Source organism: Tauraco erythrolophus, chromosome 5 (genome assembly GCF_009769465.1).
Source record: "Tauraco erythrolophus isolate bTauEry1 chromosome 5, bTauEry1.pri, whole genome shotgun sequence".
NCBI classification, from domain to species: domain Eukaryota; kingdom Metazoa; phylum Chordata; class Aves; order Musophagiformes; family Musophagidae; genus Tauraco; species Tauraco erythrolophus.
Genome location: NC_141469.1, coordinates 42,748,187 through 42,766,955, shown reverse-complemented (window position 1 = coordinate 42,766,955; position 18,769 = coordinate 42,748,187).

The following is an 18,769-nucleotide window of genomic DNA, read 5'->3' as shown; positions in this document are numbered from 1 at the left end:
ATTATAAGATTTATAAGATTTAATTTCATATGTTAATTATGAATAGCATCTCTCATACACCTCCTGGATATTGATTCAGTTCTTTAATTCTCTTGTATAGTTACACATTTCCTCGCTCCCTGAGATGCACATATATACACTGTTAGATTGTGCGGCAGATGTTAGAGCCTCAGCTTTTGAAATAAGTCTTTAGATATAAGACTTTTCTTTTTCAGCCACCTGCAAAGGTGTAAAAGACCTTGTCATTTCTTGATGCTTCAGCAGTCGAAGAATAGCATGGATTTCTCATGGTCAAAGTCAAATCTCCTGCACACACATCATTGAACAAAGATGGTCAGAGGTCTAGAGGAGTAAAAACAACATTAGTGTGAGATTATTTTATGGAGAGAAGAGATGGATTAATGTGAGAAAATGTGTGTGTTTCCCTTGGAGTTTCCAATATACCCTTGTGTGCAAAGATTCATAGATTTGCATTTATATTAATAATATAATTCTTTTTAAAACTGTAAGACACAGGGAGATCATTTCTCTACCAGTACTTTATTCAGTATTTTGTTGTACTTTATTCAGTATTTTGTTCAGTGTTTATATCAGTTTCATTATTCTAATTCTGAACATTTTCATTTTATATGCAAGAATTACTAAATTAAGAAGATTAGCAATGTTATAGTGTAAAAAAAAAAGTCATTTGAAAGAAAATATGGTTGTTTATCTAGGGCACTGATAAATTTAATTTACTGCAGCCAGTGACACTCCCTAACTTGAGGTGCTAAACTGTTTTGAAAGGTCTAATAATGAATATACTTACAGGAGAACCATGCATTGCCTGTAAGCTTCTGAGAGACTTTTTAAATTCATCATTTGTACCCCTTTAATAGGACTTGGACTTTTACAGGTCCGTTTCATTGACATTAATTTTGTACTTTCTTTCTTGGAGTGTTTCACAAATTCTTTACATTTAACCTTATTTTTTTTCCTTTTCTTTTGTGGTTTTCAGGTATTAATTATTTTCTATTTATCAAATATTTTATCATTTTTTTCTTACAGAAAAAACATTTTATTTCCAACTCCTTTGTACAATTAGATCTCAATGATACAAATATTAACCATAGAACTGCAATATTTGGCCTCTTTTTTTTAAAAAAAAAAACCCCGAACTCCACAAAAAACAAACAAACAAACAAACAAAAAACCCCAAGCCTTTTAACACAGGATATGCAAAAAACTATGGATAGACCTTATTTAACTTGAAATGTGATAATTCTGATATCTGTACCAGTCTAGCTGGAGAAACAGCAAACCCACTTTCTGATGTGGATTTGGTTTTTGTTTTTCAATTTTTTATTCCTATGCTATCAGATATAAGACTTGGCACTAGACCCCAGCAAAATAAACAAATTCCAGGTGAGCATGATGTGAATGAAGTCTGACAAATAGTCATGCTCTGGCTGCCTGCTCTGCTAGCGTCAGGTGCTTGGAACTCTAAGCTGTTTTGTGATTTTCTGCCCTTGAAAGAGGTATCAGAGATGTGTGGGGGACAGTAGATACCCTTAGATAGAACTTGGCTTCTACAAAACTAGCATATATTGCCGCAGTCCTGTGCAGCTGTAGCAGCAGGAAATACACCTCTTGGTGCTCTTCTTCCTGAGGATGCGTTCAGTGTCTCTTCCCCTCTTCTTCCTTCTCTCAACCCTCTTGTATGTTCTTAAACCTTCACCTGCTCCCTCTCTTACGAGGTCCTGTATCAATTCATGTATAATCCAAGAACAAAAATCTATGTATATCTAATTTGCTAATACAAGGAAGATAAACTAGTTTCTACATAAATTAGTGGCCTACCTAACCTCTCACTAAGATGCCCTTTACTGGCCATGGATAACTGGCTGTCCATTTACATACAGGCTGGCAGGGACAGTCAGTCTTTGGGAACAAGATTTCGAATTACAGGCTTTTGCATATCTGATACTGGAAGAGGGCCCTATTTTGGCTGCTGATACATTCAAACCGAAAGAACTCCTGGATGAAGATTATTCAAGTGTTCTTACACGTAGGAGACAAAGAGAATACAAGAGAGGTTGGGGATGGGATCCTTCTCCCCACAGTAATCAAGTTGCAGACTGTTACTTATTCTATAGATAATACATATCCATCTCTTGTAAATGACTCTTGTCATGTATGTATGGTACTGCGTACATTCAGTTTGATTTTAGTAAATTTAAGAATACTCTGGGGATGTAGAAGGACAAAATATAAAACTGGCTGACAGAAGCATCATGTCAGAGCATCAGTGTTCATTAAGCACCAAGATAATGAGAAACATGTATGAGACATTTCACAACACAAGCAGCACTCACCTATGCATTATAGTTGCTACGGACAATGACATCAGTAGAGGGAAAAATCAAAGTCTGGTTCCAGAGAAATCAACGACACACAATCTTAGCAAGCGTATTTAACTACCTGTGGTTGTTTCTGAGGTGCATGTGGGCACGGTGGAGCAGAGATACTGACTGAAGCAGGCTTGTCATGCAGGCCTCAACATCTGCATCTGCAGTGAGACGTAGACGCATAATTCATATTCCCTCAGTTTCCTTAAAAATAGCTGTTAAGTATCATGCGTTGGCTAAAAACAGTTCTTTCCAATCATCAGAAAAGTTGAGAGCAAAATCTGAGCAAATACTACAAGATGTAATGGTGAAATGGTGTGCTGCTAATAATCTTATTGAAAGAAGAAAATGAATTCAACTGGTTACATCAAAGAAGATTCTTATAACAGTAAGATATGTTTGCTTTGCTTCTCTCTCTACCTCTTAACAAAATTTGGCTAATAATCAGCCCACAAATGCAAGCTGCACTTGCTGTTCTTCAGTCTAAAACCTGTCATCACTTCATTCAGTTTTCTCACAGGGACAAAAAAACTCCAAATAAATGTGAAAGCTTTTCCTCATAAAAAATTAAAAGAAAGTTTTTGTTTCTTTTATTGAATTCTCATAGCTAGACACCAATTAACAGGAATGACATAGACTCTTATTTCTATACACGTGTTCCCTTCTGCCATTTTTCTTCTGTTTTCTGCTGGTTTGGGGTGGTTTGCTTCTTTTTAGTGTAATGAAGTCCACTAATATTCTGTATGCAAATTCAGATGTGCTTAAAAATGAGCTTTTGTTGAGAAGCAGTGTTGTCCTAGACTGCAAAGCCAAATTAAATAAACTTACTATCTTTCAAAATAAAATGTTGCACAACTGGAAAATAAAGTTGGTGTATTGACTGTGATGAGGAGCCTGGGGAACACTAAAACTGGGTAAGTGAAAGAAAAGGAGGAGAAATTCAGAGAAAAGGATTCAAAGATTTTGTGGTGTTATGTCTTCTTCCTGAATCCAGACAAGAGTTGAGAGTCGAGTAAATATCCATTTCTGTAACAGACACCTCAAACACGTCTGTTAGTCTCATGATTCCCTGTTACTTCAGGATTCTCTGGATATTCCTGTACAAACCATCTACATATGCCATTTTATACTGGCATGTGACACTGCTAATAGTATCGCTTTGGGGGTGAAAATGCACTGGAGAAAAAAATTTACTGTATTTTATCACAGTTAGGATGACACTTTGGAACTTCAGATTTTGATGGCAGTAACTGATCCAGCTGTGGACAGTTAAATCGGTGCTGGTCCTCAACACAGAAGAGACAGCACTGCTGAGGTAGTCTGAAAGTTGGCATTCTGCTATGTTAGCCATATTTGACATAATAACCACATAAACCAAAAACCCTTTGGAAATGAAGACTGGGTTCTGGACCACGGTTCTGGCAGGAATAAAACAATTGGAAATTGTCTACAAGGTTCCAACACTGACATAGGAAGAGTATCCTTATGCAGAATATCTGGTTTGCACCTGCAGATTTCTTCATAGATATGACATGATTATCTATCCAAGGTCTGGTTTATGAATTTCTGTTCATAAGAAATGCTGAAATTTCTATTTCCTTTGGCATATTTTGCAGACGTAGTTTCATGGCCTGAAGGGGATCATTGGGAATTTTCAATGAGAAAAATAAAATAAGGCATCTAATATTCTACCATTCAAAAAAATCTTTTAGGTTTCTTTTTTTTTTAAACAAACAAACAAACCAACAAACAAAAACTAGTGTGTATGTTTGTGGCATTTTCTCAGCTTTTGTTTATATATTTTATTATTTTATTTTGTAAGTCTTTAAAATGGGATTTTTCAAAGAAAAAGATCTGTACAAAAACATGCTATGTTACTGACAAATATTCCCTAATACTTAACTTCTTCTCCTCCTTTTATCTTCTACTCATGCAGTTTTGGCTTCCCTCACTCTTTCTGCACAATCTGGTGCAAAATCTTTCTCTTCTGCTGCTCTTGGCATCTGAAACAACATACCTCTACCTCTCTGTTTAATTTCATTTTAAATCTCAGCTGAAAACTTATATTTCTTCCCATGTTTACGCCTCCAACTTTCACTCCCCTGCTGCTATAGTTTGATTTGCAGTTTTAGAACATGCAAAGCATAATTGCATACTTTACACTGAAGAAGCTAGAAAGAACAATTTTATGTTTTATTTTTAGAAGAGTTTTCCTTTTTTTGACAGTACTTTCTTTTTACAGGGCACCCCACTTGCCTTATACTGTTGGTTTCCTACAAGTATGCACTAAAATCTCGATTATATTTCTTGCAGGCATAAAATAATTATGTTTAAATTGGGGTAATGGAAAATCGACTTTATTCTCTTAAAAAAAAAAAGAAAAAAAAAAAAGAAAAAGAAGTTTGCTTTCATAGTTTTGTTTTTCAATCATAGTTTCCCTAATTTGTGTTGATTCAAATCTCAGCTATGAATGTGAAAAGGCACAGTATGTAACATGAGGAGGTGTTCTTCATCTGAATTCTTTGCTTTTAACTGAAGATTAAGAGGGATAAAATAATACCATCCTCATTTTTTCTCATGTCCTTGTGACTGTGACAGCACTTCAGAGAATGGAAGATAGCTGCTTCAGTATGGTATTTAGACTAGCAATCTGCTATAATAAAGTGATTTTGTTGGGTTTTGGACTTCTCTGTGCCTGACTTCTTTAAAAAAAACAGTTTCTTTTGCTGACTTCTTTTCTCTCAGGAAGCTCTTCTTGTGACTCATTTTATAAGAGACAACACACCTTTCTACATTGTTTAGTTAAAATATATGCTATTGGTTTGCATAATTAACTGTGGTAGTGATTGTCTGCATTTTTTTATAAATCTTTTGCTAAAGAAGAAATTATCCATTGTGTTCTTGAAATGCACAGACATTTATACATGAGTTCCAAAGCTCCATCTAAATGACTGAGGGTTAAATATAATAATTTTTTCATGTCAGCTTTTAATTGAGAAATAGTGTGTGAAGCTCATGTGGCACAGTAGGAAGCATACAAAAAAGAATCTGAAAGAGTTTAATGACTGCAGAACACACACGCATTTGAAATCAGGAAGATGTTAAGAAAAATCTAAGTCTTGTCAGTCACATAGCACGCAGTAATGGGATTATGCAAAAAATGTGGTTAATAACGCTTCACTGGAAATGTGCCACAACACAGTGTGAAACGTGCTCTAAACTATGATATATTATTTGGAAAACTCATCTTATTATTTAAAAAATGATTAAACAGTCAAATAGTAATCCACTTACAGCACAAAATCTAAATAGACAAGAGTGTATGGCTTTTATTTCCATGGTGTCATCTACATTATTTTTCTGAGTTTGCTTTATTAGTTCTACTGAAAACAGTTATTTCATTTTTCTATAACTAATAACCAAAATTGTTGTTAAAAAAGCTATATTGGAAAGCTATAACAATAATGCCCAAGTAGGATGTGTTTGTACCTACAAGTGTGTGCACATGTGAGTAAAGTTACAAGGATGTCTTTAGTGCTTCACAGATATCCTGGTGTTAAGAGGTGAGCAGATCTACATTTTTCCTGTCTCTCCTTAGAGAAAGTAGGGACAAACTGGATGATTTTCCTGAGACTACATTACTATATGATCTATTAAGCAAAATATGTTCTATTTGCTTCATCTTGGACTTCTTTCGTGACCATCAGGTAATATTTTTCTATACTGTCAGTTTGATTCAACTCCCTGTTTTCCTTCAAAGTCACACTCTGCAAATTGTCCACAACTGTTCATTTGCTCCCAGGCTTGAGTCCAGGAGAGCTGGAAGGGATATGTGGATAGTTTTTTCCAGCACACATAGCCTGCAGACTTTTTGGATATGGACTGAATCTATTTCTTTTTTTTTTTTTTAACTTAAATTCTCTACTTGAAAACTATGAGTAATACTCCACAGGTATAATTTTGATTTTCCTAGATCCTACAGTTCTGAATACTGTATGTATAACAACAGCTGAATGGAAGGAACAATTATTTCCTGTGCAGACTATCCTATCAAGCCATTATTTTATTGTAGGAGGTCACTAGCTGCCTTAAAGAGCTATCACACCAGCATGCTGCCTTGCAGGTCTGTTTCTAAATAAAGATTATTCATGCATGAATCATTTCAGCAGTTAGTGGTATAACTACTTTCACTGAATGTACACTTTATTAGTTGCTTGTTTCTTAGTATATTTGTTACGTTTACAGTTATTTAAATTGAAATTGTTTAGAGACTAGTCACCATAAACGCAATGGTCCAGCAAAGATAAGAGGAATGGTGTCAGGCCAAGGACCCCGGGTAACCTACTCAGTGAAAAGGGAACTGACAGAATTGGTAACCCCTAAGCCCTGATTTTGAAATCATTCTCAAAACAAAACAATTTTTTTTTGTTCTCCCCAGTGTGAAACCCACTATACTGAGCCAATCAAAAAAGCTCTTCCAGGAGGATCTTGCAGACTGAATAGGTGTTAATCCCTACAGGGATATAGCATTCATTATGAGATGCAAGGGGGAGATCATTTTGAGACCATGTAAAACTTCTTATGGAATTTTTAAGGAGCTTGTGGGGATGTGAGAAAAACATTCCTAGCTATTTTTCTTGGTGAGGTTGCTCCTATTCTGTCTGTATGTGATGCTAGTAAACTTCAAGCCAGAGTAGCCAGCGATTAGAACAAGAGATCTAGGAGCCAAGTGCCAGATAAATTTGAGATCTGAGGGCTGGATCCTGGAAAGAGCAAGGGTTTGAGAATTGGCTACCACAGGATTCAAGTGTCCAAAATTGCAACTGGAGAGATGAGAGGTCTGGCGAGACCATAGATCTGGAACAGTCACTGGAATACATCATATTATAGATCATAGAATGGTTTGGGTTAGAAAGGACCTTAAAGATCGTCTAGTTCCAAGCCCCCTGCCATGGGAAGCAACACCTTCCACTACATCAGGTTCATCTTCATGGCCCTCCTCTGGACCTGTACCAACAGGTCCATGTCCTTCTCATGTTGGGAGCCCCAAAGCTGAACGCAGTACTGCAGGTGATGTCTCATGGGAGCCGAGTAGAGGGGCAGAACCCCCTCCCTCGACCTGCTGGCCACGCTTCTTTGGATGCAGCCCACGATATGATTGGCTTTCTGGGCTGCAAACATAAGTTACTGGCTCATGTTGAGCTTCTCATCAACCAACATCCCCAAGTCCTCCTCAGGGCTGCTCTCAATCCGTTCTCCACCCAGCCCGTCTTTGTGTTTGGGCTTGCCCTACTCATATGCAGAACCTTGCACTTGGCCTTGTATATCTATATCTATATCTATATCTATATCTATATCTATATCTATATCTATATCTATATCTATATCTATATCTATATCTATATCTATATCTATATCTATATCTATATCTATATCTATATCTATATCTATTTGTATCCATTGTTGGTCTTCTGTCCTGATCAGATGTAACAAATGAACAAGATTAGGCCGTCTATGTGCTTCATATTTGTGTAACTGCTGTGTGTTTTCTGTTAGCATTGAAGCTGCTTATGTGTGAGTAGTGTGCGTATGTGTTCCTATTTGGAATATCTGTTGGACCTCAGGCCTGTAGCTGAACCAGCTTCATATATACTGGGCTTTCAGACTCAGAAACCCTATCTTGTAATTTATTTTAAGAGAACGCTGGTATTTTGAGAACTATGAAAACAAAACTCAATGAAAAATGCAAGATGATGGCACTGAAGCAGTTCTTAAGAAGTGAGTGCTTCTAAGAGGAACAGTTTATATGGAAAAATGAAGATGCTGAGGTTATGTAGTTCACAAGATAAGGTAGGATAAGCTGCTCAGGTTGGGAAAAGAATCAAAGCTGATGTGAGACCATGATTCTAGGAAAGCAAAAAGGGATGCTAAAATATAAACTGCATTGCAGAAGTCTGATTTGGCAGACAGAGACTTGATATGGAGAAAAGGGTTATATAACAAACTGGTATACATTACAGAAAATTAATTTTAAGTGAAATATATAATCTGTACACAATCTAGGGAAGTAGTTCTAGTTCTCAGCATGTCCCTATCTCTATTAGATTTTATTGTCATGGCAGGGGAAGTGATTAAACAGAGGCAGTTTGGAAGTATCCTCAACAGAATTATTGCATGATTTGTAAACATATCAGTTGTATTAGAAAATAGACAGAAAGGAAAAGGATTTGTCTTCAAATGCTGATCCTTTCAGTGAAAAAATGTTGGAATATTCCATAATTATAGTGATGCAAGAGAGCAAGACAGTCAGAGGATGATAAGGACTAATTTAATCCAGCATAAACTGTCTGTGGTGTTAGACATGAGGGACTAAATGAGGTAAAAAAGTCTCAAAGTCTAACCAGAGATAAACGACCTGTATGGCTTACTGTCTTACTTGCCTATGAAGATGCGTTATGTGTGGGGATATACTCAAGTACAAGAGGAGAAAAAATCAAGAGAGTATGCTAAAGTTTTAATTGGTTTTGTAAATCTTTTAGATGAGCTTGGCCCAGCTTCAAATAAGGTAATTCAGCAATGTTGTCCCCTGTTTACAATGAACTAGAGTAGACTGTGAATTTGAGGCAGTAAGTCTAAGTCTCTAGAAAATACTCTTAAAAGTGCAGAAGCATATAATATCTATGGAAAAAAAATAAGATTTTAATCAATAGATGCAGAATTTAAGATAATGTAACCAACTACAAGAACTAGTATGAAATCTTAGACATTTTTATGCTTGTAATTTAATGAAGAAGCAAAATTAGGTTCTTTTTTTCTCACAAGTCTCTTCTAGCGTTTCTTGTCCTTGTAATATTTAATTCATGTGTTTGTGCCGAAAATTTCAGTGACTTCACCTTCAATTGTCTGTCCTCCTTCTACCCTTCAGATGAATGCAGTACTTGCAGTTATGAGCTTTCTCCTGAGATTCATCATAAAAGTCTCCCAAAATGAAAAAGAAATTTCTTGTTTAGTAATTTTATCTGAAAAGTTTTGCAATTGCTGAAATAAAACTTTTCGACAGGGTCAGACAAACAAACAGAAAGCTTTACATTGAAATGACACCCACTGAAGATTATGTCTGTTCTTACTTAAAAAATTAGCTGCATACCAGCTGAATTTTCTGGAATTAGAGTCAGGTTGTAAAGGAACTATTGTTTCTTACTATTTTTATTATAAAAATGAAAATCACAACTGAAATTGAAGTTTTGTTGTGACATTGCTGTAAGTGTAAATATAATGCCACAAAAAAAAGAAGCTCTATTCTGAATAGACAAAAGAGGGAGGGAAAAAACCAAAATTATTTACTTATTTTACCAATAGGAAAACGAGATACAATTAGTCTAAGTGCATTATGTAGTCCTATAAGAAACCTGCTTTAGAACCAGGAACTAAATTAAGCCAGGTCACCAACACTGAACCTTTGCCTTCCACACACACACAAAAAAGTATAATACTGTAAAATACAATCTGTCTTTTGAAATCATGAAAGATACAGACAACATCAGAAATACAGACACAAAATGTTTCCGCTTCTGTAAAAAAAAGCCAAGAATCTGATGCATCTCAGAAATAATAAGATTCTTTCAGGTTCTTTAGGATTTATGAGAAACTAGAGTTGCCTCTAGATAGTTTACTTGACTGACTACCTCTTAAATGCTCAATGATTGCTGAAAAAACAGACAATTTACACTATACACCCACACAGATGACCAAAGGCTTTCTGCAATTCTTTTTGTCTTTTTTGTTTTGTGCTGCACTAAGATTACATCTCCCCACAAAACATCATTTCTTTTATGTGTATCATTGTCTGTATTATCCAAGCACGAATATTTCATTTCAAGGCACCATGACAAATGGAGCATTTCAATTTATCCTTATTTTATAAATACAATAACACAGTACTCTTTTTCTGATTTTCATGAATAAAATATCAGCTTCAGACTCTGAAGGTTTCTAAATTCTTCACCCTATTAAGGGACTCTCTGGCAGTGCTGCCATATTTTGGCAATTTTTAATACGCTAGGGAAATAAAAGACAGACTCCCTATCTCAGATTCTTCCTGTTTCCCACTAGTTCCCTCTTCTCTGGGTCCGTTAAATGGTGTAGCCTTACAGAGTTCACAATACTCTTCCTCCATCTCCTGTATACACTCCCATCCTGAATAGACTGGGGAGAATGGCTGTTTCTGAAGCTTCTCTCAGCACTGACATACACGGAACAGACGACAAAGAGAGAGAAAAAGAGACTGGCACATGTAATCAGAACAGAGACACAAAGATACTGAAGGACACACTGAAAAGAGTGACAGGGCTGGTTATGGTTAAAATTGTTGAGTGGCAAAAACAACTTGTAAAAGCAGACTTATGTCAGACATAACCCTTGAGAAATACATTCTCAGTTTCATCCTTCCCACAAGTTTTCTCTTTCATCCTCTTAATTCTTTTATGTAGACTATATTCTGTAATGTATATGTCTGAGTGGATTAGGGTTTTTCAGAAAATATTGAACTCTGAAAAATTCTACTACTACAGAGAGTTCTGTCCCACCATTTGTGATGGTTGTGATTGACAGCTAGTAAGAGGCAGTTTTTGAGACTTCTTCCTAATGTGTTTATCTTTTCTTTTCATTTTGTGCTTATTTGTATTCTTCAAGGCTTTCCACAAAAAGTATTATATGTAGGTGATGAATTTTAGGCAATGAATTTTAGGCACTTCAGTTTCAATGTGTTGAGTAACAGCCTAGTTCTACGTAGGAATATTAAGCTCAGTTTTTAAGATCCATCTTTACACTTTGGGTTTTTTTTCAGAAAATCTTCCTTGATGCATACCTGTAATTTCCGAATGTAAAGCACAAGAATCACAGACTCAGCTTTCTGACCCACATAAATAAACCAATGGACACAGGGAATAGGATGGGTCTTAACAGACCCTTAGATCCATTAGGGGTCCTAAAGATCTCTTCCTTAGATCCAGAGTGCCTTTCTTTTTGATTCAAAGAGATGCTATATCCAGCTGGAACATACAAAGACAAAATATTTCTCAGTATTAAATTTTTGAGTGTTTTTACTTATAAAATATAACCACCATACTAAAAGCATTTTTATCTTAATACCATCGCATTTATCCAGGATGTGGAATACCAAAATGCAATTGTCTTTGCCTGAACATATCAAAATATTAAAACATGCCCTCTTCAGCAACACACAGGTTATTTGGTGTCATGAGAGAAATCTAGCACAGACTTGTCTCTATCATTAGTTACTGTTCACACTAAGTAAGTGTGTTTTCTTACTATTTAATCTCCAGAATATATATTTTGTCTTCTATCTATCAATTCTAGCTGGTGCTTTTGATACATGCAAAATAAACTAAAAAAACCCCAAACAGATCTGTTTAAAAATTCTATAAAAAGCAAGACCTCATCTAATTTCAGAGATTCTAACCCACTGTTACAAACAGTAACAAAATTAAACTAAAATGTCAAAGTATTACTTTTCCTCAGTTCCTATTATAATGTTACTGCAAATACTGATTCTGAAAGAGAATATGTGTATAAGCAGTCATATGCCAGCTCAAGTTTATTCTTCCAGTGACCTGCAAAATATATGTTCTTGTGCTTAATGCCGTAGAGTATGTTCTAAATAAGTAGAATGATGTGTACAAACCATTTTGCAAAAAGAATAAATAGAAATATATGTGTGTGATCTTTAAAAAAATATCCTTAAAAACTTCCCCCTCCCTCCCCCAAAGAAACACGTTACATCTGTCTATCTCTTTCTAGCTGTGCCGTAATTTAGGAAGTTCCTGTCATCATCAGAGATCTTTCTTTTTTCAGGGTTATTGATCTCTCTCTCTATCTCAGCCTTACTCATGTAACTCAGTTTAGAAGCACTTCTCCATATGAGAGTTTTTCACTGTAATACCCTGTTTTCATGATGTTGGAAGGTACTTTCAAACACTTTATTTAAAGAGGATATTATTTATAATCGTATTTACTTGTCTTTTGCTAATTATTTTCATTCTTCCATGATTTTTATATGCTACCCATAAACAAGCATTCCAATAGAGAGCACAGGTAGGTATCACATTGCTTTTGAGAAGAAACAACAATAGATCTATTTAAAACCTATAAGTATGACTCCAACTCCATATCCTTGTTTGACAGGAAAAGTGAAGCAACCAAGGCTTTGTCACATGAAAGCCTAATTTCCTTAAGAACAATCAATTGATAATGTGGTAGGATTGGTTGATCAGTTTATCCACTTTTACATGTCAGAAGACATACAGAACTTCACTCCTTGTGAACACTGAGTCCTTGAAACTTAGAAACACTCTTTGTGAGATTAGGTGGAGCAGCTATTGGAAAAATGACTAAAAATCCTATTCACATACACCTGACAAAAGACATTTCCTTTATAGGGTGACATTGGTCTTGATTTTTTTTAAGGAATGACTTTTTCATGATTAAAAAAATATGACAGCTTCTAAGGGAAGCTATAGCTGGGTGTCTTTGGGATCCAGGGAAGTTCTACTTTCTGGTCGCTGATGCAGATTTAGGAGGGCTCCAGGGCTGTTTATACAGTCTCCATTACATATGTGTGACTGCTATAGTCGCTGGTCTCTGGGTCTTATTAGCAAAAAAGTCAAGCACAAATTACTAAAATACAGATACATCCTAGACCAACATGGCTATCCATCCACACAGATCGATACGAACAGAGAGCAATGCCTTTATCAGCATCCAAATACCCAGAAACAGGATTCACATGAGCTACCAGACAGACCCATCTTGTCCTTTCTGTTCAGCTAGTCTTTTACCCTTGCAAAAAGTCCCTCTCCAGCTTTCTTGTAGACTCCCTTTTGGTACTGGAATTCTGCTCTAAGGACTCTCTAGAGCCTTCTCTTCTCCAGGCTGAACTCCAACTCTCTCAGTCTGTCTTCGTAGGAGATGTGCTCCAGTAAAGTTACCCACACAATCTCAGACATACATGGTATTTCTCATATGGTTACATGGCTGCTGCGTGACTCCAAGATATTCTCCTCCAACTATCTGTGATATCTGGCCAACTTCCCCTCAACTATCTCTGAAATTCAGCCATATCTCACACTCATGGTACCATTCTTACACCGAAAACTGTTTTTGTGAGCTTCTCACTCTGTTATTTGTTATGTTCAGAAATTTCTTATTTCATATTCAGTGATTTATGTTCTTTTCTGTTACCTGACTTTCAGGACATGGGCATAACCTATCTACATACCCTAATGACACCAAAGCATCCTTGCACAATATTTTTTCTCTCATATATATGTAATTCCAGACATAATCTACCTTGTAATTTACATAGAATACCACAAGAATAATTGTGCTCTCTTTTAAAATTTTGGAGTGCTCTATTTCTAATATTTCTAAGAAAAAACATAGCTCTATTTCTTACAATTACTGCTTTTTTTTTAAAAAAAAAGATACTTTTCCTGCTTTAAAAAAAAATTTAGATGAAAAGTTGTCAATCAGTTACATCTACCACTAAATCACCACCATCATCATAAATAATTAATAAAATCTTTGTCAGCTTTTTAAGACTGATGGCTGTCACAGCCAGGCTTCAAGTAGCAGTTAAAATTATACTTTATCCTCTAATACTTTTCTTATTCCATGCCTCATCATATTACCTCTAACAACAATGCCCTTTTCCCTTGCTGATCTGTGAAACATAGCTTGTAAGAAAGCAGCCAGCTACCCCAGTTGTTTTCTGCATATGTATGGCATGCATTAGCATTTTAGTTTTGTGATTTATACTGTAACTGTCTTATAGTACTGAAAGCAATCTTGTTGGAATTTCAAAGTGTAAGATTTACAGGTCCAGATTTGGAGACTATAATGCAGGTTGTCCAGCTGTCACTGTGCAAAGCTGAGAAGTAAGAACCTTTTAAACCATTACTTTAATGAGGTTAAACTAAGAAACAGCTGATATCAATGAAGACTGATGTTCTGACCATATTTTTGCTATTTTTAAGGAAGACATGCAAAAGGAGGCTGTAGGCAAAAAGAGGATGTAGGCAAACGGGACCTGTATTGAACATCTGTGCTTGTTTTTTTTTCCGTTACTAAAATGAATGTTAAGCTGGTGATTTTAAATGATTTAAGATTGACAGTGTTAGGTCTAATAATAGCAAACCAAACAACATCTGGTGTGATGGAAATAAAACGATTTAGTATAACACGTAAAAGCCCTCGTGTACAAATAGGCAGCTTTTTTTGATCTTTCTAAAGGACATACTGAGCTATAATTTTCAATGCATAGTATGATACCATAGGATGTGGATTTTTCATGAACTTTTTATTGTATAACAAATCATGTTTTCTTTTTTTTTTTTTCATTAGGAAGTTTATCATAAAAACGGGTATTATTCCTCGCCAAACAGTCTCACTCTTTTAAGGAGATAATTATTTTATGATTTTTTAATGTTATGGTTATTTCTGTTTTACTCACTTTTCTGCTGCTTTCCTGAATGGTCAATGTTACAGCCATGTTAAAAACCAATGACAGTACACCTGGAAGTATCAGAAAAATGTTTTGACTGAAAGTCACAAATTCCTTTTTGGGAACTGCAAAAAACCCCTGAACCATATGTGAGGGTGAAGTGCTGACATCTGTTTGTAATGATAAGGGCATGCCTCACTGAGATTTTTTGATATTACCTGTTGCAGCTACTTTCTCTGAGACCTGTTTATAACCTCAATTATTCTACTGTAAGTGTAATCTATACATAAAATATTCCTAATCAATTTTTTCTATATAGAATTTACAATTATAATCTTCCCACATTCTATACATGGTCATGGGATTTCAATAAATCTAGAGAAGAGTAAAAGTAGTACAAATATGCATGTATGTATAATATTCCAAGCCTTTTTATACAAAATTGTTACGAAGTACAAAGTCTTCTAGACACTCTATTTTTTTCCATAAGTAAAAGCACAATTAGTAAAACACCATTTTAAAGGTTAGTTTTTTAAGATATATAAACCAGGACACAAAAAATTTAGGAAATTCACCCATACATGAGCACTTTTTCATTGCTTAGACAGCATCTTAAAGCATTTTACTAAAAATAGGCTGCATTCCTTTCCTAACTAACTCCTCCATTTCATTACATTGAGATGGTTTTTTTACTTTGTTTGACTCTATATGTGTGTGTGTGCACGTGTGTGTATGTGTATATTTACTTTAATTGAGAAGGTAAAGATATTAGAGGTGAATACAGAATCTGAGTCTGAAATAACATGGAAATATATTATTGTTTTGATTAAATAAAACATTATTGTGGTTCATAATATTTCTGACAGATCTTAAAGATAGCTTGAAATAATTTTTGTATTTTGCACATATTAGCAAGCATAGCTAATTGGCATAACTGAAGTACATGAATAACAATGTGGCTTAAAACTACAAAAGAAAAGAAAATTATGTTTATATCTTATAAATAAATTATTAGCCACTATGTATTATTTATATTACACAAATTTAAACAATGTATAATACATGAGGATAAATTTACTATATTTGGAGCAAAATTAACTGAGCTGTCTCTTAGGACCTTTATTAATATTTCAAAATCAGTGTTATACTACCATATAATTGATTTTTGAAGAGTATTCTGCATACGTTTTCCTAAATCACATCATTTAAGCTAGAAAACGTTACATATCATGTACTAGGCTGACAACACTATGACAAAGGTGTGTTGTGAAGCATGAGACAAAGTCCCTTAAAATTCTGGGAAACCATGTTAACTTTGCACAAAATATGAGATTGTTATTTCTCTGTGAAAAACTCATCACAAATTACTTAAATCTTCTTAATTCAAAGCATTTTCCCAGCTGTCTATCATCAAACTGCAATAGGGTTATATGAGCTATGTATTCTATGCAAATTATATTAATAAAATGTCCAGGAAATTATTCTACAGCTATATGAAATCCTTATATCGGGAAAAACAACTTCCACATATATTTCATATAAACGTAGAATGATTTGGGTTGGAAGGAATCTGAAAGATCACATAGTACCAACATCCTGCAATGGACAGGGACACCTTCCACTACACCAGGTTGCCCAAAGCCTCATCTGACCTGGCCTTGAACGCTTCCAAGGATGGGGCAGCCACAACTTCTCTGGGAAACCTGTTCCAGTGCCACACCACCCTCAGACTGAAGAATTTATTCCTTAGATTTACGCAAAATCTACCCTCTCTCGGTTTAAAGTCATTAACCCCTGTCCTATCACTCCATGCTCTCGTCAAAATTCCCTCTCCAGCTTTCTTGTAGACCCCCTTCAAGTACTCGAAGGCTGCTAGAAGGTCTTCCGAGAGCCTTCTCTTCTCCAGGCTGAATAAACTCAACTCTCTCAGTCTGTCTTCAGAGGATAGATACTCCAGTCTTCGGTTCATCCTCGTGGCCCTCCTCTGGACCTACTCCAACAGGTCCATGTCCTCCTTCTGTTGGGAGCCCCAGAAGTGAATGCAGTACTCCAAGTGGAGTATCACAAGAGCAGAGTAGAGGGTGAGAATCCTTACATTTGGCCTTGATAAACTTCATGAGGTTCACACAGGTCCACATCTCAAGCCTGTCAGGGTCCCTGTGAATGGCATCCCTTCCCTCCAGTGAGTCGACCACTTCGCACAGCTTGGTGTCATCCATAAACTTGCTGATGCTGCACTCAATCCCACTGTCCACGTCGACAACAAAGATGTTAAACAGCACCGCCCCAATACTGGCCCCTGAAGAATGCCACTTGTCACTGACCTCCACTTGGACACTGAACTGTTAACCGCAACTCTCTCAGAGAAACCCTCCAGCCAATTCCTTATCCACCGAGTGGTCCATCTGTCAAATTCATGTCTTAATAATGAAACTTCTCTCTCATTATGTGAGGTAAAATATTTTTCATTGACGATTGAAAAAAACATTCTTCTTTAGTCTAAATACACATCTAAACTTACATAAATAAAGGTTAAGAATGCATCTTGATACATTCTGTTACTTTCCAGTTTGAATACTCACTACATTTATCCCAGTGTGTGAATGGATATTTACAGTTCACTGAGAGGAATTTGATAGTTTCAGAGTAGTTTTAATGTGAAAAGTCCTTTTGCTCTGAGAAAAACACACTTCTTCAGGTTTGTGTCAGTTTAGTCCCAGAGCAGCATTTGGAGCAAAGTGTATCTCCTTCATGACATCAGACCATCCCATGGAGATACTTCAGCCAGGAACTGAGGAGACACTAGACATTATAATCCTCTGATTATGAGAAAAAATAATACATTTGTTTTCCTCAGATGCGCTAGTTTTAATTAAGATCAACTGAATACATTTTTTCATGGCCATTTAGAGGTTTGGACATAATGGACAATGAAGAAAAAAGATTTTTAGACTATAATCCTAGCTCTTGCATTTTACCTCCCTATATTCCTTTCAACAAATATTATCAAACAGTACAATTTTTTGTCACAGTAGCTGCTGCAATATTTAGACACCAGAATGTGTGTCAGTTATGGAACTGAAGTATAGTCTCAGAGGTTCTCGCCTGCCAAAGAGTTAAAGTTCAGTGCCTTTTCTTTAAATTTCAGCTATTAGGGTTTTTTGTGTTCCGTATTTTAACCAGCCGAAGATCTTCTGTGAGTGGACATATTAAAACCTCTGTTGTCTACTGGGAAATGATTAAAGCCCTATGATTTCTGTACTTCCTCTAGTTATCTCAAATGTCACAGTGATTGATGGCAAAACATTTGTTCTTCTGTAATGTTTTGGACTTTGTTGCTTGCCTTGAAGTGGATAATGTAGCTGCAGCAAAATGTGAAGTGGCAGATAAATAATTTGTCTTGTTTTCTCTCCTAAGTTGCAACTAGAATAGCCAGAATACACTTGTTTACCTACCTCAAGAATGTTATTTGATAACATTCTGGTGGCTGACACCCAACATGTGCAAAATATAATAGGAAAATTGTAGGAAATGGTCGTATTCCTCCCGGACATGTAAGTTATTTTGTTGCCTGGATAGTATAGCAGTGAGTTTCTTACTCAGTTTTCTGCAAACTACATTAAAAAAAAAACACAAAATAAACAAATCAGGAAAAAGAATTTTCTTTTCTTCCAAATCTTCTCATTCAAGAACATTGATTTATCTGAAACTTTCTGGCCTACCAATAACGGGATTTTAAAAAATTTTTATCGTTTTCTTTTTTCTAGATCTGATGTAGCACTGTGATACTACCTTGCTTTACAATGGACATAGGTGCCCAGGTGCCAGTTGTTCAACGTCTAAGTTTAGTGTAGATAGACAA